Here is a 25,094-nt window from a genome sequence, read left to right as displayed (position 1 = left end):
TCATCTCTTTAGAAACTGCTACAATTGAAAGGCTACCATGACAGAAAGAATATGGAGGGCAAGTCTTATTTCTACAGCACTCTGACAGCAATAAAAAAAAAAATCTATCCCAATAATTAATTCCTCAGCCACTTCTGCTACGGATTCTCTGATAGATAATTCCATTAATATGTGCAGAGCACATATGCTAGAGGCTTTCTGCTGCAATTTACACACTTTGGTGCCTGACTCCTGTATGAAATTTAAATCGTGGAAAAAGATAAACACGCTGATTATCCGTGTGTCTGATGAATGAATGTTGCAACAAAATTTTACAGCTGAAAAGGTTATTTACTTAAGTGAGATTTTTGTGTGTGTACATGGAAAGGTCAGATTTTTTTCCTCCCATCTCTGTGAAATTGCTTCTGCTTTTTAGCAAATCTTTTAAGACGGCTATTCTCCTTGCAGTGTTGACAAGGACAGGAGAAGGCTGTGGCCTGAGGAAATCACACGAGCAGCATAAAATCCTGGCTGGAATCACAGGCAGCCCACAGTTTGTGGTTTTTGAAAGTCTGTCAAAAAAGTTGCATAAAATGAAAGTGAAGACGAGAGTTCTGAACAAAAATCAATAGCTGGATCTTTTGAACTGCCCATGTACAAAGTTCTAATGAAAATGTCCTTGAGGGGAGTGTTAATAGTGGACTTTGAGATCAGCTTCAGCACTGGTCTGATAATACTACAGAGCATTTGAAGTTTTCAAAGAGTCCAGGACTTGAAAAGTTTGGCTCAAACACTAAGGATGTAAATGCCTCTGAGGGGTCTGAGAAATAGCTACCCACCACAGAAGAATGTACGATGTGTGTGTTACCTGGGCCATGTCAAATTTTAGCCACAGGACACAATTTACTTCAAGGGGGGTTGATAGCTCCCTAACAAGAAGCACTCCATGTTCAAACTAATAATTGATCAGGCACAGGGTACAATGCAGCATGTACTAAATGTGTAATAACAACTAAAAGTAAGACATTCAGGAGGGCTCATTAGAGGGCACATTTTTCTAAGTAAATATGAAGCAATGTTCTGTGAATTTGAATGTTTATAATATTCTTTGGTATTGTTTCCCACATCTTCCTTTCTGTATTTTATTCATTTAAGGAAACATTTTTTAATTTTTTTTGTCTAGTTATAAAATTACCTATAACCTAAATCATTATGATAGCATCAACATAAAACCTTTTTATTTTAAATCATTTAATGCTAATTATTTTCATTTGCTTTTCTTTTTTTTCCAAATCTTAATCACAAAAATACTCATTATTTGGTAATAAAACCTCTTAACAGAGTGGGGTAATGGACACACTCGACCATTTATAAAATCATTGCTTTAAAAACAATCAGCTTTCATTTGTGAGTCTTAAAAAGCCTTGTGCTTAATATATCCCTGAAAGCCATCACCTACTCTGCTATCCAAGGTATGCAAAGTATTTTGTTGTATAGGCATTAAAAAAAAAAGAACATGTATTCTTACTGTTCACTGTGTCAGATCTCTGTCCATACAAAGTGGACTTACAAATAAAATCACTACTACTCATTCGGAAGGTACAGTTCCAATCTAAATCATCTTTACATTGCAAGCATGTTTATTTTGTCATTTATAAAATCTGGGTAGCAATGATGCCTGTTAATCAGTATCAAAAATGGATTTATGTCATTATGTCTAACTTTTGCAAGGTTTTCTCACCTTTTTTTTTTTTTTTTGCAAGAAATGTAATAAATCAACTATGTTCTTTTAAACACCTAGAGGGTTATGTGACTTGGGGCAGATTTTAGGCCAGATCACTCACTTCCAGAGGTCACATATTGGCTCCTTAATCATGCCCCCTCTGCAGGCTCTGATTCTTTGCTCTCAGGCTGGCTACAAGAAGAAGAGACTGTATCATGTACTCCATGCAGCCGCTCCGCAGCATTAGAGAAAGGTTGAGTCTCAGGCCTAGGCACTTACTGGCTTAGGCTGAGCTCCTGTGAAGGAGTGTTGAAAATGGAAACACCTGTCAACTAATCTACTGAAAAGAGTTCTTTCAAGATGGGCATTGCAATGACTTTTATGGAAACAAGAGGATCAACAAAGGACATAGTAATATTCAAGTAAACAGGTAGCTCCACTTAGAATTTAATTTCATTCTGGCCCCACAAAAAAAAAAAAAAAAAAAAAAAAAAAAAAAAAAAAAAAAAAACTCTGGAGGAGGAGGAATATCAGAATTGTTCCATTTTGACATGAAGATAGCAGAAAGCAGGATCCACCATTTTGTTTTCTCATTAATGTATTCATTTATTCCCTTTACATCCCTATAGAAGCCCGTTCCCTCCTTTTTCCCCAGTCCCAACCTCCTACCCCTTTTCCTCACTCCTTCCTTCTCCTCAGAAAATGAGGGCCCCCAACCCAATACTAACCCACCACATCAAGTCACGACATGGCTTAGTGCAGCCTTTTAGGCAACCCAGCTAAAGGTAAGAAATCCAAATGCAGGAAAGAGAGTCAGAAACAGCCCCCTCTCTATGTGCTGGGGGAAGAGTACATGAAGACCAAGCTTCTCATCTGCTACATATGTGTAGGGGGCCTAGGTCCAGTCCATGCACACCCTTTGGTTGGTGGTTCATTCTCTGTGAGCCTTTATGGCCTAGTTTACTCTGTTGGTCTCCATGTGGCATTCTTGTCCCCTGAGGGTCTTTCTGTCCTTCCCCCAAGTCTTCCACAGATTCCCAGAGCTCCACCTAATGTCTGGCTGTAGGTCTCAGTGGATACCCAAAAGACGCTCCACCATACCACAACTCACATTTGTTCAACTATGTTCATAGCAGCTTTATTCTTAATAGCCAGAAACTGGAAACAACCCAGATGTTCCTCAACAGAAGAATGGATAAAGAAAAAATGGTGCATTTACACAACTGAATACTACTCAGCTATTAAAAACAAGGAAATTTTGAAAATTTCAGGCAAATGGATGGAACTAGAAAATACCATCCTGAGCGACGTAACCCAGAACTAGAAATATACACACGCTATGTCCTCACTTACTAAGTGGATGTTAGCCATAAAGTACAGGGTAAACATATGACAATCCGCCGACCCAAAGAAGCTAAGTAACAAGGAGGGCACAAGGGAAGATGCTTGAATCTCACACAGAATGGGAAGTAAAATAGAGATGGAAAATGGATGGAGGAGGGGTGGGAAGAGGAATGTGGGTAGGGATCCAGTGTGGGTAGAGTGGGTGTGGGGGTGAGAGGGCTGGGAGAGAGAATGGAAACTGATAAGGATGCATCTTGGGGACAAGCTGGAAGACCTGGGGTGGGATAGGCTCCTGGGAGGAGATGGAGGTGACTCTAGCTGAGACTTCTAGCAGCAGGGGACATGGAAACTAAAGTGGCCACCTCCCAGAAAGGCAGGACTTCCAGTGGAGTCAGGGAAACACCAACCCACCCTCTACCAAAACCTTCCACCCCCAAAAAAATGTTTGTGGTACATTTATAGTATGATTCTGAAAGGGACCAGCATTTCCTTCACCTGTGGAATAATCTGAACTTGATGCACAGTCTGCTGTTCACTTCTGTTTCTGTGTTTTTAAATTAAATTTTTATTTTTTATATTAATTACAGTTTGTTCACTTTGTATCCCAGTTGTAGCCCCCTTCCTCATCCGCTCCCAATCCCACCCTCCCTCCTTTATATCCTCCTATGTCCCTCTCTAAGTCCACTGATAGGGGAAGTCCTCCTCCCCTTCTATCTGACCCTAGCTTATCAGGTCTCATCAGGACTGGCTGCATTGTCTTCCTATGTGGATTGGTAAGGCTTCTCCCCCCTCGGCAGGGGAGGGGGTCAAAGAGCCAGCCACTGAGTTCATGTTAGAGACAGTCCTGTTCCCCTTACTAAGGAACACACTTGGATACTGAGATGCCATGGGCTACATCTGAGCAGGGGTTCTAAGTTATGTTCATGTAGGGACCTTGGTTGGAGTATCAGTCTCAGAAAAGACCCCTGTGCCCAGATATTTTGGTTCTGTTGCTCTCCTTGTGGAACTCCTGCCCTCTCCAGTTCTTAATATCTCCCCCTTTTTTCATAAGATTCCCTGCACTCTGCCCAAATTTTGGTTATGAGTTTCAGAATCTGCTTTGAAACACTGCTGGGTAGAGTCCTTCAGAGGCCCTCCCTCTGTGGTAGGCTCCTGTCCTGCTTCCTGTTTATGTTTAATGATTTATAGAAAACTCAATAGTCACCTACTCATAGCATATTTCCTCAAACCAAATATATGCAGTATCTACATCCACACTGGGGTACAGTCACTCTGTATTTCACAGTTCCTCTGGAATGTGGCAGTAATCTTTATGGCATATTTCCCCAATTTTGATCATACCACACATCCTTCATAAGATAAGAACATTGCAATCTCCTCCACCACTTCTGGACAGTCTGTATTTTATATTTTTACCTCCTCACGCACTCACTTTACAGTTTCATGATATGTACCCATAGTTGCATTATTTTATAAACCAGATAAAACCCTAATAAAATATAGGAATCTGTCTATCTATCTATCTATCTATCTATCTATCTATCTATCTATCTATCATCTTTCTATCTCCTTTCCCTCTATTCCCTCTTCCTCTTTCACCTATATCTTTGGCATCTAACAATTTTAAAAAGTTTTGAATGTACATTGTAAACTAATCTCAATGAAGCAGAGTGATGTAAAGTCTGTCATAATAGGCGAGTCTGCAGTGTGACCCTACTTGAAGATTTTTACTTAGCTGTACATTAACTCCTCAACTAAAAATAGACACAATAAAGTACGTATGAAGCAATTTGAGATATTTAAAGGATTATAAATATTAGTGCTTCCTCTTTGCCTTTCTGAATAGGGATTGAGCATTTTAGCAAGAGTCCTCCCTCTTGATTAGTTTCTTTGGGTATATAGATTTAGTAGGTTTATCCTATATTATATGTCTATATGAGTGAGTATATACCGCGTGAGTCTTTCTGCTTCTGGGATAGCTAACTCAGGATGATCTTTAACCAGATCCCACCATTTACCTGCAAATTTCATGATTTCCTTATTTTTTATTGCTGAGTAATATTCCATTGTGTAGATATATCACAATTTCTGTATCCATCCTTTCACTGAGGGGCATCTGGGCTGTTTCCAGCTTCTGGCTATTACAAATAAAGCTGATACAAACATGGTTGAGCTAATGTACTTATTGTGTACTTGAGCCTCTTTTGGTTATATGCCTAGGAGTGGTATAGCTGGATCTTGAGGAAGCGCTATTCCTAGTTGTCTGAGAAAGTGCCAGATTGCTTTCCAGAGTGGTTGTACAAGTTTACATTCCCACCAGCAGTGGAGAAGGGTTCCCCTTTCTCCAGCATGTGTTGTCACTTGAGTTTTTGATCTTAGCCATTCTGATGGGTGTAAGGTGAAATCTTAGGGTCGTTTTGATTTGCATTTCCCTTAAGACTAAGGATGTTGAACATTTCTTTAATGTTTCTCTGCTATTCTATATTCCTCTATTGAGAATTCTCTGTTTTGCTCTGTACCCCATTTTTTAATTGGATTACTTGATTTGTTGCTGTTTAACTTCTTTTGAGTTCTTTATATATACTGGATGGACATCAAAAGAAGGAGAAAAGAGGGAACAAGTCAGGAGCCTGACACAGAGGACCTCTGAAAGGCTCTGCCCTGCAGACTATCAAAGCAGATGCTGAGACTTATGGCCAACCTTTGGGCAGAGTGCAGGGAATCTTATAAAAGAAGTAGGAAACAGTAAGATCTGGAGAGGACAGAAACTCCACATGGAAAGCAACAGAACCAAAAAATCTGAGCACAGGGGTCTTTTCTGAGACTGATACTCCAACCAAGGACCATGCATGGAGATAGCCTAAGCCCCCTGCACATGTAGCCCATGGCAGCTTAATATCCAATTGGGTTCCTTTGTAATAGGAACAGGGACTATCCCTGACATGAACTGATTGGCCTGCTCTTTAATTACCTCCCCCTGAGGGGGGAACAGCATTATCAGGCCACAGAGGAAGGCAATGCAGCCACTCCTGATGAGACCTAATTGACTAGGGTCAGAAGGAAGGAGAGGAAGACCTCCCATATCCATGGACTTGGGGAGGGGCATGCGTGCAGAGGGGGGAAGAAGGGAGGGATTGGGATGGGAAGAGGGAGGGAACCACAGGGGAGATATAAAGTGAAAAAAATATAATTAATAAAGAATTAAAGAAGAAAAATATATTAGTGTATGTGAACCACACAATACCAATTTATTAATATACAAAACACTAAATGTACTTGCCTTAATCCATTACAGCCTTTAAAGAAAACATAGCATTTACCAGCAATGGCACTAAATATCCGCATGTTCAACACAGTCACACTCAAGATCCAAGCACCAATATGGCAGTTCCTCTCCCTCACTCATTATATCTTCCTTCTCGCCACTACCTAATTATGGGAAACAAACTTTTTAAGGCCGATTTGAAGCTTTCTGGATTAAAGGGATCCACCTTGGAATGGAGCATTCTATGCTTTTGTACTAAGTGATGCTCTCACAACTGTATCGCCTTTTAGGCTAACATACCTGTACCTTGAACATGAATATTAAATTTTAGAGTACAGCTTTCTTGAAGATAGATACATAGGCATTTTCTTCAAACATCAGTGAGAAATAGGAACACATAAATTGACTAGTACTCAGTCTTTTGATTTGTGCATTGATTTCAGACAAATATCTTAGCTGAGCAGTCAATGGCATTCGAGTTCTGCTGCCTACTTTGAAGAAATAAGCTAATCATCTTTTCATCAAAGAAAGGCAGGGCTCCAAAACAGTTTTTTTTTGGAAGAACTCTTTGAATTTCTTGCTCTGGTGCATCATTAATTTGCCTTCTGACCATGGAAAAATCTTTGTGATTTTATTATATGCCCTAGATATAAAAACCTAAAATCTTTCATTTTAGATTCTTTCTCACAAAAGGTTTTCTTGTTACTGTTTTGTCTGTGAACTGCACGCATGTGAGTGTTTACGGAGGGATGTGTACGTTTGAGTCTGGGTGGCCACAGACGCAAGAAGATTTTATAGCTTCCAGAGCTGGAGTTACAGGTAGCTCTGTGCCCCTGACATATGTGCTGGAAACTGAACTCAGGTCCTTTGCAAGAGAAGTACACACTTGGAACTGCTGAGTCATCTCTCACGCATCATAAAATTTTCATTCAGAATGATAGCAATTTTGAGTGATGCAGTATAAAATACTGTAACTATTAAATAACATAATGAATGGTCATATATGTGAAGGGAATCTGGCTCATAGTAGGACTCTAACCACTCATTCCTGTTGCAGTTATTAGGTCAGACTGTCCACTCATCAAATGTCTAAAAGGACAGGACTTGTCCCGTCTTAATGATTTGAACAACATTACGGAAATGTTGACTTAAGGCAATTTGAACTAGTTATTATGTAGTAATTTCTACTTTTCACTCATTACGTCTAAAGAAGAACAAAGTTGTACTATGTCACACAACTCTTAACCTATGAAGAAGACTGAGAAAATGATATGAAAGAAAAAAGTGCAACTTGTCTTATGGGAAATAATATATTTACCCTACTTAAATTTAGAGTTCTTCATTAAAACGTTTAACATAACATGTAAAGAAAGTCCATCTTCTTTCCCATGTAACCGGTACTGAGAAAATATCAGATATTAATAATTCAATCAGTCAGTGTGGATATTTCAGATGTATTTCCTGTACCCTGTACTGTACACCATACAAAGATGCTGATGAGGAAATTCCAGAGAGTACAATTTAGATAGCAGTGATTAGAAAAGATAACTTTCTTTAGCTCTGTTCCTCATTTTTTAAATTTGATTACTTGGTTTTTTGGTGTTTAACTTCTTGAGTTCTTTATATATTCTGGATATTAGCCCTCTGTCAGATATAGGGTTGATGAAGATACTTTCCCAGTCTGTAGGCTGTTGTTCTGTTCTGTTTCTAGTACCCTTTGCTTTACAGAAGCTTTTCAGTTTCATAAGGCCCCATTTATTGATTGTTGATCTTAGAGCCTGTGCTGTTGGTGTTCTGTCTAGGAAGTTGTCTCCTGTGCCAATGACTTCAAGGCTCTTCTTTACTTTTTGTTCTAGCAGATTTTATGTGTCTGATTTCAAGTTGAGGTCTTTGATCCACTTGGAATTTACATTTGTGCAGGGTGATAAGTAAACAGAGAATTCTCAACAGAGAAATATCGAATGGCAGAAAAAGACTTAAGGAAATGTTCAAAGTCCTTAGTCATCCAAAAAATGCAAATTAAAACAACTGTGAAATGCTACCTTATACCCATCAGAATGGTTAAGATCAAAATGTCAAGTGACAACACATGCTGGAGAGGATGTGGAGAAAGGGGAACCCTCCTCCATTGCTGGTGGGAATGTAAACTTGTACAACCAGTTTGGAAATCAATCGGATGCTTTGTCAGAAAATTAAGAATTAATGCTACCTCAAGACTCAGCTATATACAACTGGGCATATATCCGAAAGATGCACAACCATACAACAAGGACATTTGCTCAACTATGTACATAGCAGCTTTATTTGTAATAGTGGAGTCTGGAAAAAAACTATATGTCCCTCAACTGAGGAATGCATTTTGAAATTGTACATTTATACTCAGCTATTAAAAACAAGAAAACCATGAAATTTTCAGGCAAATGGTGGGAACTAGAAAAGATTATCCTGAGTGAGGTAACTCAGAAGCAGAAAAACACACATGTATATACTCACTTATCAGTGGATATTAGCCATTAAATATAGGATAAACATATTAAAATATATTGTCCTAAAGAAGCTAAACAACAAAGAGGACCCTAGGGAAGATGCTCAATCCTCATTTAGAAGAGCAAACACTATTTACATCAGAAGCAGAAGACAGGGAACTAGACAGGACCCTACCAAAGAGGGTCTCTGAAAGACTCTGCCCAGCAGGATATTGAAGCAGATGCTGAGACTCATAACCAAATTTTTCACAGAGTACAGGGAATCTCATGAAAGAAGGACAAGAGCTCTACAAGGATACCAACAGAGCCAAAAAATCTGCCCATGGGAGGCCTTTAGAAACAGATACACCAACCAAGGACCATGCAAGAAGAGGACATAGAATCCCTGCTCAGATGTAGCCCAGGGCAGCTCAGTATCCAAGTGGGTTCCCTAGTGTGGGGAGCAGGGACTGTCTCTGGCCTGAACTCAGTGGCTGGCTCTTGGATCTTCCCCTGGCAGTGCAGCCTTGCCAGGCCACAGAGGAAGAGGATTCAGCCAGTTGTGATGAAAACTGATTGGCTAGGGTCAAATAGTAGGGAGGAGGACCTCCCCTACCAGTGAACTAGGAGAGGGACACAGGGAGACAAGAGGGAGAGAGGGTGGGTCTGGGAGGAGATGAGGGAGGGGCTACAGCTGAGATACAAAGTGAATAAATTCTAATAAACAATACATAATAAAAAAGAAAAGCCCACTTTGCATGTGAGATCACACTGCCCTTGAAGGAAAGTAAATACAACTCATTTCTTCATTTCTCTATAGTGCTATTGAGTGAGCTCACATGTCAAGCTGGCGATGAGTTAAATTATTTTTATTACCTACTTTCCTTTTCAATTTAGAAAATTTTAAATTTCTCTCTTTGAGAATACACACTTTGCTTTGACTGAAATAATCTTTGAATAGTACAGGGGGACATAAGTCTTTGCAGAGCTTTCTTTTTCATCACTACCTTTAAAGCCTTTTCCATTTTTACCTCCAGACAACTTATGAAGAACCTTTTTTTTTTTTTTTTCATGTCAATTCAACAAATGGAAAAAGGTATAAATACATATGATTTAAGAAGAATTGAAAAGGACACAAGATTTTGGCCAATCTATTTTGGAACATAAATTACAAAACCACAAAGCTCAACTTAATACTGAAAATGGAACAATTTTTTTTTCATTTTTGGACTTGCATAAAGTACAAAAAAAGAAGGATATTTTCTTTTGGACTAAAAACAAAAAGCTGAGCAGATATTAAAATAACCCATAGCAACGTGAGAATTTTAAAAGAAAAAAATTCAATTTAATCTCAAATTAAGTATTAGTTAGTTGTTTGATTAAAGAAATTTTCCAGAGGAGCTAAGACTCTATAAGGCTTAAAAAGAATTAACAAATGTACACATCAGGCACAGGAGGACTGATGTGATTTCATAGGGAAAGAAAATTATCACTTACTCCACTCACTCAGAAAGTAATATGTAATCATACTGATATATTCTTAACAAATGTATCAGTAGAGGGTTTCGACACCACATTTTATGGCAATTATCTTCATTGTTAAAACATAATCACAATTTAAGTATTTAGAGTTAATATTGAGTAATTTTATATTGATAGAGAATGTATATCTCTAGATCTAACTTTTTTTTTGTTTTATTTTTTTAAAGGACACCTGACCAAAATTTCTGCCCATAGCAAAGTGCTCTCAAATCTACTTCTATGAAAATCCTGATCCAGCAGGTAATCCACTGAAGATCAAAGCAACAGAAACCTACAAAGATGTTGATCCATAAAAGCTTGGACAGAGTGAAAATATCTGTGACCTCTGAGGCTGAACAGAGCTCCTGACACCAATAGCCTTAGACTTTGAAGTAACAGGCTTGCTGAGGGGGGAAAATCGGATTACTGGAGGAGAGAGAGGGAGAGCAGGATAGAGAAGTTAGAACAAATATGTCTTCATACCTGAGTTGGTAAGCTTCACTGTTGAGCAAGAAATTATCTCAGTTTGGCAAAAAGAAACCCCAACAAACAAGAGCAACAAAATAAACTTGAGTCACTTTCCATCAGATAAATCTCTTTAGGCACCAGAGCAAAATGCTCTCACATTTTGTGTCATACCCTGCAATCAAAAAGAAAAAGGATAGACTGTTGGAACACTATTTTATAGGATATATTATGTCCCATAAAATTAATAATGTATTAGATAGATGGAAATATAGGATCTTTAAATTGTAATTTTATTTATATGTTTATTACAATTTATTCAGTTTGTATTCCCACTGCAGCCTCCTCCCCTGTCTCTAGCCAATCCCACTCACCTTTCCTCTTCTAGCTCTATGTCCTTTCCCTAGTCCCCTGATAGAGGATGACCTCCTCCCCTTCTCTCTGACCCTAGCCTATCAGGTCTCATCAAGGTTGGCTGAATCATCTTCCTTTGTAGCCTGACAAGGCTGTGCCCTCCGCCCCAGTGGTGACCCTGCCACTGAGGTCATGTCAGAGACACTATCTATTCCCATTACTAGGGAACCAGCTTGGAAACTAAGTAGGCAATGGGCTTCCTTTGAACAGGGGGTCTAAGTCCTCTCAATGCATGGTCCTTAGTTGGAGTATTGGTCTCTGCAGGTCCCCCTGGGCCCAGGTATTTCAGCTCTGTTGTTCTCCTTGTGGAGTTCCTGTCCTCTCCAGGTCTTTCTATCTCCCTCTTCTTCCAAAAAGATTCTGGCACTCCAATAACAGAAATATCAAAAAGCCTACAGAACATGGCAACTGAAAAACTCACTACCCAGTGACACCTGGGTCAGGGAGGAAATAAATAAATAAATTAAAACTTCCTAGATCTTAATGAAAATGAAGGCACAACTTGCCTTAACTTATGGGACACAATGAAAGCAGTGCTAAGAGAAAAATTCATAGCACTAAGTGCATTCATAAAGCAATTCAAGGCATCTCATACAAACAAATTAACGGCATGCCTGAAAGCGCTAGAAAAAATAAAAATAAAAAGAAGAAGCAGAAACACTCAAGAAGAATACACTGCTGGAAATAAACTCAGAGCTAAAATCAATACATTAGAAACAAAGAGAACAATTCAAAGAATCAATGAAACCGAGAGCCGGTTCTTTGAGAAAATAAAAAAGCTAGACAAACCCTTAGCCAAACTAACTAAAAAGCAGAGAGAAACTATCCAAATCAGCAAAATCAGAAACAAAAAGGGGGACATAACAACAGACACTGAGGAAATCCAAGGACTCATTCGGACCTACTTCAAAAGCCTATATGCAACAAAATCTCCTTGGTTTGCCTGTGGTGTATATGCAAGATTAGAGTCTCACAACAGCGTAATGCAGCCATGATCATTCAGGCCTTTACAGCCATTGAAGCAGGACAGTCTCCCCAAGCATGGTTGGCTACCATAAAACGCTAAAACGTTACGCTCAGGATTCGAGGCTAAGCACTGCACTCAGGGTCAGCCGCTTTCGACCCAGAGAAGAGCAAGTCTGGGGTTGATGCCCCAGGTCCCGCCTCTGAGAAAAAGGTATCAGACGGGTCTGATGCTCTTTGGGTGGATGACACCTAAATGAACATCAGTACAAAGTCGCAATTTATTTCTAATATCAGAGATCAGACCTCTACTCTTGCCTGATGTGTCTAAAACAAAAAGGGGGAACTGTAGAGAGCTGGGTAATGCCGTGCCTTAAAGATGGAGCTGGTTTCCGCCTTCCACCTTCCCGGTGGTGAGTGCTCTCTCTCACGAACAACTCCACATTTGGCTAAGGCTGAGGATCTGACTTGCTTCCGTGTATGTGGACCTATCTGCATTGCCCATGAGGCACGCTGGGGTTGGCTACCCAGAGGCTATTTTAAGCTGTGGGCTGGCTTTCCCCAGGGTCAGAAGATTGTTCAAGGTTCATGAATAAACTGCATTGAGAAGAACAAAAAAAAAAAAAAAAACAGAAAGAAGGAGAGGAGGACCTCCCCTATCAGTGGACTTGGGGAGAGGCATGCATGCAGAAAGGGGGGGAGGGTGGGACCGGGAGGGGAGGAGGGAGGGACCTATGGGGGGATACAAAAGGAATAAAGTGTAATTAATAAAAGTTAAATAAAAAATTAAAAAAAATTGAAAACGTAAATGAAAGGGATTTTTTAATTAGTGGATCCTTTATTATTGGCAACTACAAGTGCTTCAGTCTAGAAAGGAAATTATTTTGTTTCACTATCAATAGTAAATCTTTTGTTGTTGTTTTGTATATTTGATTATTTGAACGTTTGCTTGTTTGTTTGTTTGTTTTTTAAATCAGCAATTCAAAATGTGATGTTTTAGAATATATCCATATTGTATTAAATCAAGACAATAAGAACATTACTAATCATGGTCCCATTTTGATTCTAGGTCTCATCAGGGCTGGTTGCATAGTCTTCCTCTGTGGTCTGGCAAGACTGCACCCCTGCCCCCCTCACACATACATGGGGAGGTGATCAAAGAGCTAGCCACTGAGTTTATATCTAAAACAGCCCCTGCTCCACTTACTAGGGAGCCCACTTGTAAACTGAAAAGCCTATGGGGTTCCTCTGAGCAGTTTGTCCAGGTCCTCTTCACTCATGGTCCTTGGTTGTAGGATCAGTCTCTGCGGCCTGCCGGGGCCCAGGTAAAAGGCTGAAACCTCACCCAGAAGTCCGAACAAGATAGACATCAGATGTAGGAGAAGACAAGGAATAGGACAGCAGCCTTCCATAAAAGACTCTACCCATCAGGGTATCAAAGGAGGTATTGAGACTCATAGCCAAACTATGTGCAGAGTGCAGGAAACCTTATGGAAGATGAGGGAGACAGAAAAACCTGGAAGGGACAGTAACTCCACAAATAGACCAACAGAGCCAATAAGTGCTGTCTTTTGCTCCAATTCTTAGTTGTGGTTTATTGCAGGGAAATGGATGGACCTAGAAAAGATCATCCTGAGTGAGGTAACAGAACCAGAAAAACACAAGGTATATACTCACTTGTAAGTGGATTTTAGGCATATAGTACAGGCTAGACATACTATAATGCACAGACCCCAAGAAGATAATCCTGTTGGGCATTCTAGGTTTCATGTCGGCCTACTAGTTAGGGGAGTGGGAGACATCTCTGACATGGTCTATGTTTCCTGCTTTTGATCACTTCTGCCTGATAGGACTTCCCTACCAGGGAAGGAAGATGAACTCTGTCCTCATGTGAACAGATGAGCTGGGGTGTCTGGGTAGAGGGGGCTTCCTTATTCTGAGGAACAAGGGAAGAGGGATGCAGGAGGGAGGGTGGAACTGGGAGGAGAGAAGGGAGGGGCCTGTGACCACGATTTAAATTTAATTAATTAAAAAAGAACTTATCGTATGATGCCTACTCAAACCTAGCTTCCTTTAATATGAATGAAATCTGGACTTGAACATCTGTGAAGTTTTCGTGGGGAAACAGTTAACTTCAGTAAACTGAGATGATCTTTGTAACTGCTCTAAAGAAATTCATCCTTTAATTAAACAACATTCGACTTTGTGACAATGATGTTGACAGGAGTATCTTGATTCAGTGTCACTGCCAGGCATTGGATATGTCCCTATGAGTTGTTGGCCAGGAAGGCCCCAGGAGTCTGCAATATGGTACAAACCTATGCCTGGAGTGTTGATTGCCAAGCAGAAGTGGATGGTAAGACCCTATTCCCTGATACCACACACGTCAAGTGGGAACCGAAATGGAAGCTCTCTTTATATTTTCCGGGTAACAGAAGAGGCTATGCACACTCCCGGGGAAGAGAAATTTATAGACAATCTTATTCAGTTCTGAATCCTGTGAAGTATAATAATGATATACCAGACAGGATAGGGCCCACTCATGATAAACTGATAAAATTATACACAGTATACTGATAAAAGATTTCTTGTGTGCAGTTTGAAAACATTATTAACTCACTAAACATAAAATCATTTATTTGATTCTGAAGAAAAATCGGTAGTACAAAAAGTATAGTTTATGACATTGTTGATACATGCGAAATGTAAAAAATTAAATATTTAGAGAAATCATTTTAAATTATTTAAATTAAAAATTCTCGTACAATGTCACTGTAAACCAAACATACAAACACAAAAATTATACTGATAAATTTAAAATTATATGTGCTGTGTCTACTATTTTACATTAAAATGTACATCTTAAATAGATGCAAATAAATACACAAACATTTCTCAGAGTAACTTGTTTTTCTTTGTGAATATTATTGGAACAAATGTAGCACATATGGAAAATGCTGAGTTCTTAGGTTTGCACTTCAGCTTGAGAACGCAATCCACACTCTCATCTCTGTCTTTATTTTCTTCAAACAAATGTTCTGTGCTTACTTCTAGCTTCAAAAATTCTTCTTCTTCTTGACTTGTCAGAATCAAATTGTACAACATGTCTTTTTGTAATTAGCTTGTTCAATATTTGTTTCTTAGCTGCGTGAGATTGTTACTTTTTTTCTTTTTCTTTCTTTTTTTTTTTTTACTGAATTTCATTGTTTGCAAACAGCATGATCTGGCTCTTATTTTGTGTATCTATGCACTTTCTAGTTTTTGCTATTATGCAATGTTGCTGTGATATTTCTCCATATTGGCGTCTTCTACTGGGCACGTGTTCACTATTCTTTTTGTCATACTAAAAGGGGCAAACGTGCATGTCAAGGGCATGTGTCCTGCCTACGCAGCTTTTAACACATGCTGATAAAGAATGCCTGAGACTCTTCTCACTGACTCACACTATTCTAGACAGGTGACATTTCACCTTCCATTTCAGTCTTTCATGGTGAGCGATCTGAATGTGTGTGTGTGCACATGTGAGCGTATATGTGTGCCTGCATGTGTACAGTTTTCATTAGAACACATCGATACTGATAATTAATGCATGGTGATCCAGAGGATCTTAAACTTATATGTGTTTTTGCATTTTTAAAACTAACTACTTAGAGGAACTATGAATCAAAAGCATAAATAACATTTCTAAACACATATACTTATTTTGCCTCATTCCCTGTACAACTTTTCACAAATTAGTTCTTTCATATACATTTTATCTCAGAAATAATCTTTCAAATTAAAAAATAAACAATTTTTATAATATTATATATATATATATATATATATATATATATTACAGCATAATCAGACTAAGCTTCTCCACTTGTATTTTAGGCAGAGGCAAGCAGAAGACTGAGGCATCTTTCCTAATTCCCTACAAGCCATGCTGGAAGTAGAAGTCAATGTGTGCTCAATGCCCCAGCTCTCTCCACCAATAGTGAATGCTGTGTGAATAAATTACTCCTGGAATTACATGAAAAGGCTCCTTTTCTCTCAAAGGAGGGCACCTGTAACTGGAAAGCTGTTACTGCCTTTTAGGGGGCAGAACGGGATGAAGTGAATTATCAAATTTCACAAGTTGAAAGGAGAACTGGAGGAAAGAAATCAGAAGGAGATACTTATTTTCTGCAGAGGCGTTTAACTAGAAAACTTGTCAGCAGAGTAGAGGAAATCACTCTCCTTCAGGCAAGCTAGTGTTGGAGGTTGGGGATGTGCAAGAATGGAGGCTCTACTCTGCAAAGGACCCATCAAAATGTCAGTCACTAAGGCAAATATTACCAGGGCTTAAATTAGTAGGTCTGCCACCTTTTTAGAATTATCTTTATCTTCTATTTCCCTAAAGGAAGGTCTTCCTACACAGACACTTCCCTCTTGTACTACAGAATGGCATTTCAGAGACAGGAGGTTGAGCTATTTGATTAAAGCAGAAAAGCATCCCCCATGGGGAGAAGGATGTGTTGAAGTAAGGGGAGACAAATATGATTAGGGGAATGTGTCTTATATACTTTCTAAAGAACCTTTTAAAAACTAAGTCTGACTTAAGAAGGCAAACTTGTTGTCATAAGGCGTTGTGAATGACATTATTAAATGTCGTAAACTGAAGATTAACTTTCCTGAATGTAAATTTGCTTATATTTGAATAGCAAAGATTCTAAATAATCCCTCGAAAGACTGGAGAGAAGTTTGCAGCTTGTATAAGCCTTTCACCCTCCCTTAATGTGAAAGTAAACTGCCAAAGCCGCTAGTCTAAGAAGAGGGTAATCAAGAAAAATATCATTAAAGTGTATTCGAGCTTAACTGTTACATGCAAGAGCTGACCTGATACCTTACCCAGGTAACTGGATTTTGTTTTCCAATGCATGCCGATAGACTCGATGGTCAGAGCAGACTGAATTGTATTTTTGCAAGGCTCTTCAACAGGCAGCCAAATAAATAGCTTTTCTCCCGCTGCCTGGTTTGCTGTTTGCTTAAGCAAAAATCCAATTTCTGGAGAGGACTCCACAAGGGCTAAATTCCCTGCCATTTACAAGTGTCCCATTAGAGTAGCTTTCTATATGGAAATAACATTCCAAGACAAGGGAGAAACGTTGGGTCTGAGGTCCGCTGTTCCTGATGTGTTTTATTATTTCTTTTTCATTTGAAGAGTAGAGCTGTTCTCCCAGGAGAAAGAGGAAGAAAGACTCATGTTTGAATACAAATGTCTCAAGAAACTGGTACTTCCTTTAAAAGTACAATCTCTCCTTTTTTTGGTATGCATCAAGGACAGAGGTAGAACTGACAGCTTCATGCTCAGGCTGTCTCTCATTAAAAGTGTTTCTTTATTTTTTTTAAATTAAGAATTCAAAGGGAAAACTGGAAGTGGAGTGGCATGTATTAGAGACAGCAAGGTTTGGGTTTGATTACTGTTTCCTTTAGTTCATCTGGAGGATGCTTTTATTTGAAAACAGTCACGATTAGAATCAGACTATCTGTGCCTGGCTCTCAGAATGTCAATTAAAGTTTTGGTACTTTAAAAATAGCTTTATTTTCCTCGTAGGGAGGAAGAAAATAAATTATAATGAAGGTCCTTAAATTTTCAAAATGTTTTAACAAATAAGACTAATGGTGATAGTAAAATGTTCATTGAGTCTTTAAAACATTTTTTGAGATGTAAAACCTCTGTAATATATTTAAATATCTAATACAGTTTCAGACCCATTTTGTCTTACTTAAAAATAAATAAAAGTGAATTTTAATAGTGACTCACTGTATTTGCTTTTTCAATTTAAAGAAGAATACAGATTTAGTAATATAAAATATTGCTTCACAAAGAATTTAAATATAAAAAGAAAAAACAAGCTGCTGGACAGTGTTTGAGAGAATGTAATTGCATCACCAGGTTAGCTTGTTTGAAGTAGATAAATGTCTATTGACTCAGCTGTTAGACACACTATAGAAACTATGAGATAAAATAGTTTATCTATAAAAGCTTCATGAAAAAAAAACTAGTATCACCACAAGAACAAAATGAATGTATCTGCTAGACTTCCTTTCCATATACTTTCATGCAGGTGAATTTATTCATGGTTATGAGAACTCATAATACTGAGTTGTATTTAAGAAAATATCTTTTTTTTTTTCTAGAAGGGGTGGGATCAGCCTCAGATCCTTGCACATGCTTAACAGGTGGCCTACCCTGAGCTTCATACCCAGGCTTTAAGAAATAGGTAATAAACAGTAAAATGTGATAGAGGAGGTAACCTGATCAAAAAACAACTAGAGAGATTCTTGGCTTGTTTTGTTTTCCTCTTCATGTCGCTTGTCAGTCTTCTTTGCATTGGGAAGTGGCATTGTATTGTGAGCTAAAACTACCTGTTAGACATTTCTCATTGCAAAGAGTAATGGTCTGTTGTTTTGGATGGAATCTCTATTTGGAAGCAAATGAAGAGATTTCCATTATCCAGAAAAATTAAGAGATCTTAATGAACAGAGTAGCTTGGTGCTTTGGCTTGGTCCAGATTGTCACATAAATCTAGTCAAAGAGAAACTAATTACAAAAGTGAGTAAGAAAGCAGAGAATGAAGAATAAGATAAAGAAGTCCTTAGTGGTGGGTCTCTGGTTTACCTAACCATGTTTTGAATCACCAATTTGTAAAAGAAAAACATTTTGCCAAGGGTTTTTTTTTTTTTTTTAATATGTCCTCCTTCTCCAAATTAGTAATCATGATTGATAAGCCAAGGCTATCTTCACTCATTTACCTGTTCTAATTTTGCTTATGCATCTCAAGACTGTGCATAGAGGCTGTCTTGGATTATTACCATCTTCACTGTTGTAAACTCAGAGCATGTAAGCAAACTAGGCTTTGTCACAGAGACCTATTTCAATGAGACCCTGATGTGCATGAGGACAAAATTTTCTTCTTACAGACTTGATTTCACCATTTATTCTACTTAAGTCATTGCATTGTCTAGATGGTAGAATTTAAATTACTGATATAGACAAATGTTTGCTCAAATTTCATCCACTTAAGGCTCTGTCAGTACAATTTTTATGATCTATGTGCCATACATTGAGTTACCCCATGCTATTCAATTACCAACAGAGCTAAGTTGCTATGCCTGCCAGAGGACACTAACATTTTCAGGTACTAAATGTGTTTCTTTTTTAAAGGACAAATAATTAATTCAGAGTACATATCAGTGTTGTTCAAAGTTATTTTAGTAGCCAATCATATTTTAATTTCCTGTCACAAGGATTTGGAATTTTTAGAAGAGTCCTTCATCACTCACACATACTGAACTAAAGATCCCCTTTTAATGATTTAGATGAATTCTTTCATAAGGCACATTTGTTCTTTGCTTCTTAAATTCAGGTAGATAAGTAGAGTACATTTGTATCTTTTTGGATTTGGTTAGGAAATAGATATTGAATAAAATACTGTCAGACTAAATCATCCAAAGGCTGTCAGACATTGTCACTGCTGGGGAATGGTTTCACCCTGGCTCGTTACTTCTTTCAAATGAAAAGCACAGGGTACAGGAGATTTGTGTGATCCTGTGGACATTTTCATTTGGCAACATTTGGTCTGTTGCTAAGATCACGGAAGTATCTGATTGTTTCAGGAGGTGGAGAGCAAGACCAAGACCAGGTTGGGTTTCTGCACTTCTCTTTATAGGAAGGGAAGGTGAAATGTTTTGCTTTGTTTTATTTTGTTTTGTTTTTTCAAAATATGAGGCTGCTAGATCCTTGGGATTGACCTCAGAAGAAATATTACGTCATATACAATAAATGAATAAAAAAAGTTTCATGTGTAATCACATAATATTTAGCATATTATTTCCATCCTTTTCTTTATTAAATATTATTTTATCATAAACTGTACAATATTTTCCCTTATTTTTTTCTATAAATACTTACAATTATCTTATGTTTTCTGTGTAGAGGCATCTGTTTATAATTTAAAATATTGAATGGAATTTAGAAGATTTTACAATTTTCAAGTTTAAAAAATCAAATGACATTATGGTAATATTCATAATCTTAAAAGTCATTAAAGATCAGTAATAGGAACGAGGTTCCTGCCCTGACAATGGCTAACATGACTTTTGTTTTACGAATGAACTGTTTCAGGGATTCTTGAGTAATTTCATTAAACCGAACACCATCATTAGGGTGGGTGTAGAAAGCATTCGTGTATTTGTGCCTCTGAGCCTAGGCTTCCTCTCTAGGGACTACTTAGAACCCATATGCCTGCCCTCATCTCTATTCCCAACAGCCACTGTGCAGGACCACTGCTTTAATTTGGTCCTCATGGATCTACTAAAAGCACATACTGTTGCAGCCGGTGGCACAGCCTGCTTGATCAAAGGACCTCATCTTCCCAATAAGAGATGATTTACTGATCCATTTATATTTAGTGCTAGGACTGGAGATGCTATTTAGTGGTGAGAGTCTATGCAGCCTTAAAACTAAGACACTAATGAAGAGAAAGCCAGGATGCAGACTGAAGTAAACCCACATTCATGGAGAAATACAGACCTTTGTATTTGTGCATGGCATGAAAGGGGCTGAGCCTTTGGTTTTGCTGCTCAGTTACTTGTTCACTATTTTGTAGAAGAAAAATATCTACAGCCTTGTTTTTATTTGATATGTCTCATAATTTTTTTCACATTATACTCTTTTCTTCCTTTTGCCACTTAACAGTGAGGCATCTCTTATTTAAATTATTTGAACACAAAAGAATTTCCACAATACAATAATAAAGGGGAAAATAAAACCCACCCTCAAGAAAAGATGTTACATGCAAAATAATTAAACCAAGTAAGCTTCAATAGAGGAAGGGAAACTGGAGGGCGAAAGAGGCTTTATTGTAATACTAGGCTGTCAAGCACAGCACTTTCTTAATTAAGTGACATTTGTTGTAGAAAGCACAAGGGATATCCTGAATTGAATCCAAGCTCATTTATACCATTTCTGATCTTTGTTTTCTGAGAAAATGGTTTAGCTACGAACTTTTGAGACTTTCACTTTGAATCAGATTCTTACTTCACTGCTCATACCTTACAAACTTAAGAAGTTGAAAACTCCAGCAACACGTGAAAGCGGGGCATGCCCGCAGATGTCTGGAATCCAACATAAGGGGATCAGAATCGAGTAGATCAATGGGTTGCTCTGGACAGCCAGTCTAGCCAAGAGAGTCAGTGACAGTGTCTCAGATACTTCTAGCATTCTCTGGCCTTCACATAAGTGCATTTGGATTCACACAAACATACCCACATGTAAATCCACACTCATGCCTTAAACCCCTGACACACTCACACACACACATACACACACAAGAATACACTTCAGTCATATATAAATTTCCCTTCTTCTTCTCTGTGTTAATGTTTTAGTTACATAATCATACGTTGGTGTTTTAATGCATATTAAAAATAAAATATTTTTTTTGCCTTAGACAAATCTAGAATTTTTATTTGAAATTATAGTTGTTGCCGGTTTACTTTGTTTTACTCGGCAGCCCCCATTCTTTTAGATTTGCATGCACTGTGATTAATTTCCATTTCAAACTTTGCAATATCTAATAACAAATACTGGAGTTGAACAATATGAATTTTAATTCACATTTTATGTACAGCTAACTGAAATCTCCTAGATACATCTTTGCTGGAATAAAGCTTTCAATGTGTTTTAGTTAACAGCCTTCTATGTTAACATTGTGAAGAAATTGTATAGTTGGAGAAAAATGCAATGTCAGACATTTAACCTGTAACATAAAATTAGAAAGACTATACCTAGATCAAGAATTACTTATGTTTATGCTACAATATGCTACATGAGCAAGGACTGATTAACAGTCTTAAGGGTCCACAGGATTTAGTGCTTTCCTTACTTTGAATGGGAAGAAATTGTAAGTGAGAGCAGCCATGGGATGAATACGTCAGAAGTGTCTACTGCTGGACTCTGATTCCAAGCAGGGCGACTCCTGGAAGACTCTATCCTCCGTGACTTTCTCATCACTAACAATAGAATGTGTCGCAAAATCCTAGTGTCTCTCACTCAGGAGTGCATGCACACATGCTCTTCTACTTCACACCATCTCCTATTTTCAGCTGGTCTCTCGGAATGAAAGCCAAACTGGCTTAAGCAGTCGCCACTGCTCAGATTCTCCTTCAGCAGTGCGGTACTTAAGTCTTCTACTGATTGAGGAGGCTATTAAAACTACCATATATACCAACTTCTGTTGAAATTGCCTTGACTAACAGATTTATGTGTTCAAAGTAGTATTACCTTTTAAGACAATCTACATCCAACTGATGAAGGGCTACAAAAAAACTCCCCCTTGCCTTATTAAGGGCCACTTTGTAGCAACATCTGTTTCAGAGTTCTCTGTGTCTCGGCCAAGGCTATTGGTAAAAATACTGAAGCATAAAAGCATATTTTTTTTTTCTTTGACTGAAGCTGGCTCCCACCCCTTCTAAGAGAGTTGATTTCATGAATATTCCCTGATATACTTGTGAGCTCATCTTTTATAACAAAATTTGCTTCCTAGGGGATCCAATATGAAACACAAAATAAGAGACTTTTTTTTTTTTTTTTCATCTCACTCATCTGGAAATGCAGAGGCAAGTCTCCCTTCAAAGTTCTTTTGATTAAGGGCCTTTAAATTGATTCTCTCTTTTCTGACCTGCTTTTCAGTGTCAGGTTCATTATACTGTTAATTTCTTCCAACCATAAAAGCCTTTACCCTGTTTTCTAGTCATCAATTCTATATATTACCTCTCTAGAAGGAGATATCAGATAAAGCCCTCTGTTATTGGTTAGCCGGACTCATTAATTAGACTGATGAGAAGTAGTAATTTTTTTCTATCAATTAGCAGTTGCCCTAGCGAACAAAGTTGAGGGGTACTTCTTGCCTGGTTGCTTTGAGTTCTGGGAAGATAGAAGGATGAAACTCTGAGTAGTAAAAGAGAGAGAGAGTCCTGGGAAGATGTTAAACATCATAGAGAGGGAGAGAGTAACAGTTCCCACTTTCACATCACTTCTCTCTATACTTTTCTTTCAAATAAACAATTTCTTCCCAATTATTCAAGTCAGAAATTAACACCACATTTTTACGGTTTTGAATGACTTTACTCTCCCTACAGAGGCTGCGTTAGAAAGTTCTTCACCATCTTCATGAGACTGATTTATGTCCCTACCCTGATTTATTATATCACTTTCTTAAGGGAGTATAAGAAATTATCAGAGAAAAGTATTGTAGAATGTACACAAGGAGTAGAAGGGAGATTTGATCAAAATCCGTTATATTCATGTGTTAAAAACTCCCAAATGTGAATTAAAAACATTATCAGTTCTAGTACACAATTGATTCTATTTATTTGTTTGCTTGTTTGTTTGTTTATTCACATCCGAAGTGTTGCCCTGTCCATCTCCTCCCAGTCCCACCCACCCTCCAAATGCAAAACATGGACCATGTTCATTGTTATGTCAACCTAGTTAAAAAAAAAAAAAAAAGAATAACGCAAGCCCTTACAAAAAACAAAAACTATGTACTAGTACGGAATGAACGCATAAAGTACTGCTTTCAGTACAGCAGTAATACTGCTGCCACCTGCGCATCCCCAGAGCTGCCTGAAGGGCCCAAAACTCTCGCTTCTCTACTCTTGACTTGATAGATGAGTTTGAAGTTCTTAACACAGGGAATTCAAAAGGTGTGTTGCACTGTGAGAGCGGTGAGTTTATTTTTCAGTATTATGAATTTAGAAAACTTAAGTGGGAAAATATGAAAGACAGAAAGCCCACCAGTCTGTGGTTGTCCCTATCTCCATTCTCAGAGAAATGTATTTTATCTGTAGCATGCTAGCAATTTAAGAAATTTTTCTCTCTAATCAAAGTTACTGCTCTTGAGAGCTCATAGGGACACGTCTCTCGTTTAGTCATTCCAATTTATTCCTGAAACCCTGCTGCTAAGTGAGAAAGTTGTGGCATGAAAAAATATTTTCTATTAATTTTAATGAGAAAAAAATATGATGTTGTCCATCCTAACACAAGTCAGATGATTTTTTTATAGGTGAGAGAAAGGGATATCAATTACAAGTAAAAACAAGTTTATATAAGCAATAAGCAGCAATACGAAAATAATATAGTGTTTGTATAAGACATGCACTGTCCAAAATCTACATTGCAGTGATCAGTTCTGAAGACACAATACTTGGCAGTGGAGAAGAAGATAAGGGAGTCAGTCTTCACTCATGAGCAGTTATTCTTTGTGAATTACCCTTCCATGATTATTAGGATTTTACCGGTTAGTTATTTTGTTGAAGTCAATATGCACTTTACTCTGAATTAAAGGCAACTTTGTGGGAAAATTAAAGGCAAACAGGAGAATACGGCAGAGCACTAGGGGCGAACACAAATCTATAGCTCAAGAACTCCTAAGAAATAGTGTCACTCCACCCTTATTGCTTGTCATCCTAGGAACAGAAAACCTCTGATACTCACTCAAAATAAATGGGGCACAATTCAGATGTGTTTTATGATATCCTCAGAGGAGAAACTCTTGGTGTCATGAAAATTGACAAGTGTTTTATTGTATGAAATCATCATGTCAAAATGTCACTTCATGTGAAACAGTTATTTAGTATGTTTGAGGGTAGAAATGTAAAACATGAGAAGGAGCATTGGTAAGAAAGTGCTAGATATTTTCCAAAATGTAATGATGGCAGCAAGTAATTAACTAAGAATCAAAGTTACACAGAGTAAATTTACACATGTTTACCTATATAACCTGCATCTTAGAACTTACTACATTAAGAAAAGTACACTTCTTTGATAACCATAAAATGCTATTATTTTCCACTTTATTTTCACGTTTGCCAATAGAACCACACTTGGAAACTAGTCATACACTCATTCCCATAATATATTATT

Source organism: Meriones unguiculatus, chromosome 11 (assembly GCF_030254825.1).
Source record: "Meriones unguiculatus strain TT.TT164.6M chromosome 11, Bangor_MerUng_6.1, whole genome shotgun sequence".
In the NCBI taxonomy this organism is placed as follows: domain Eukaryota; kingdom Metazoa; phylum Chordata; class Mammalia; order Rodentia; family Muridae; genus Meriones; species Meriones unguiculatus.
This window is presented reverse-complemented; position numbering follows the sequence as displayed.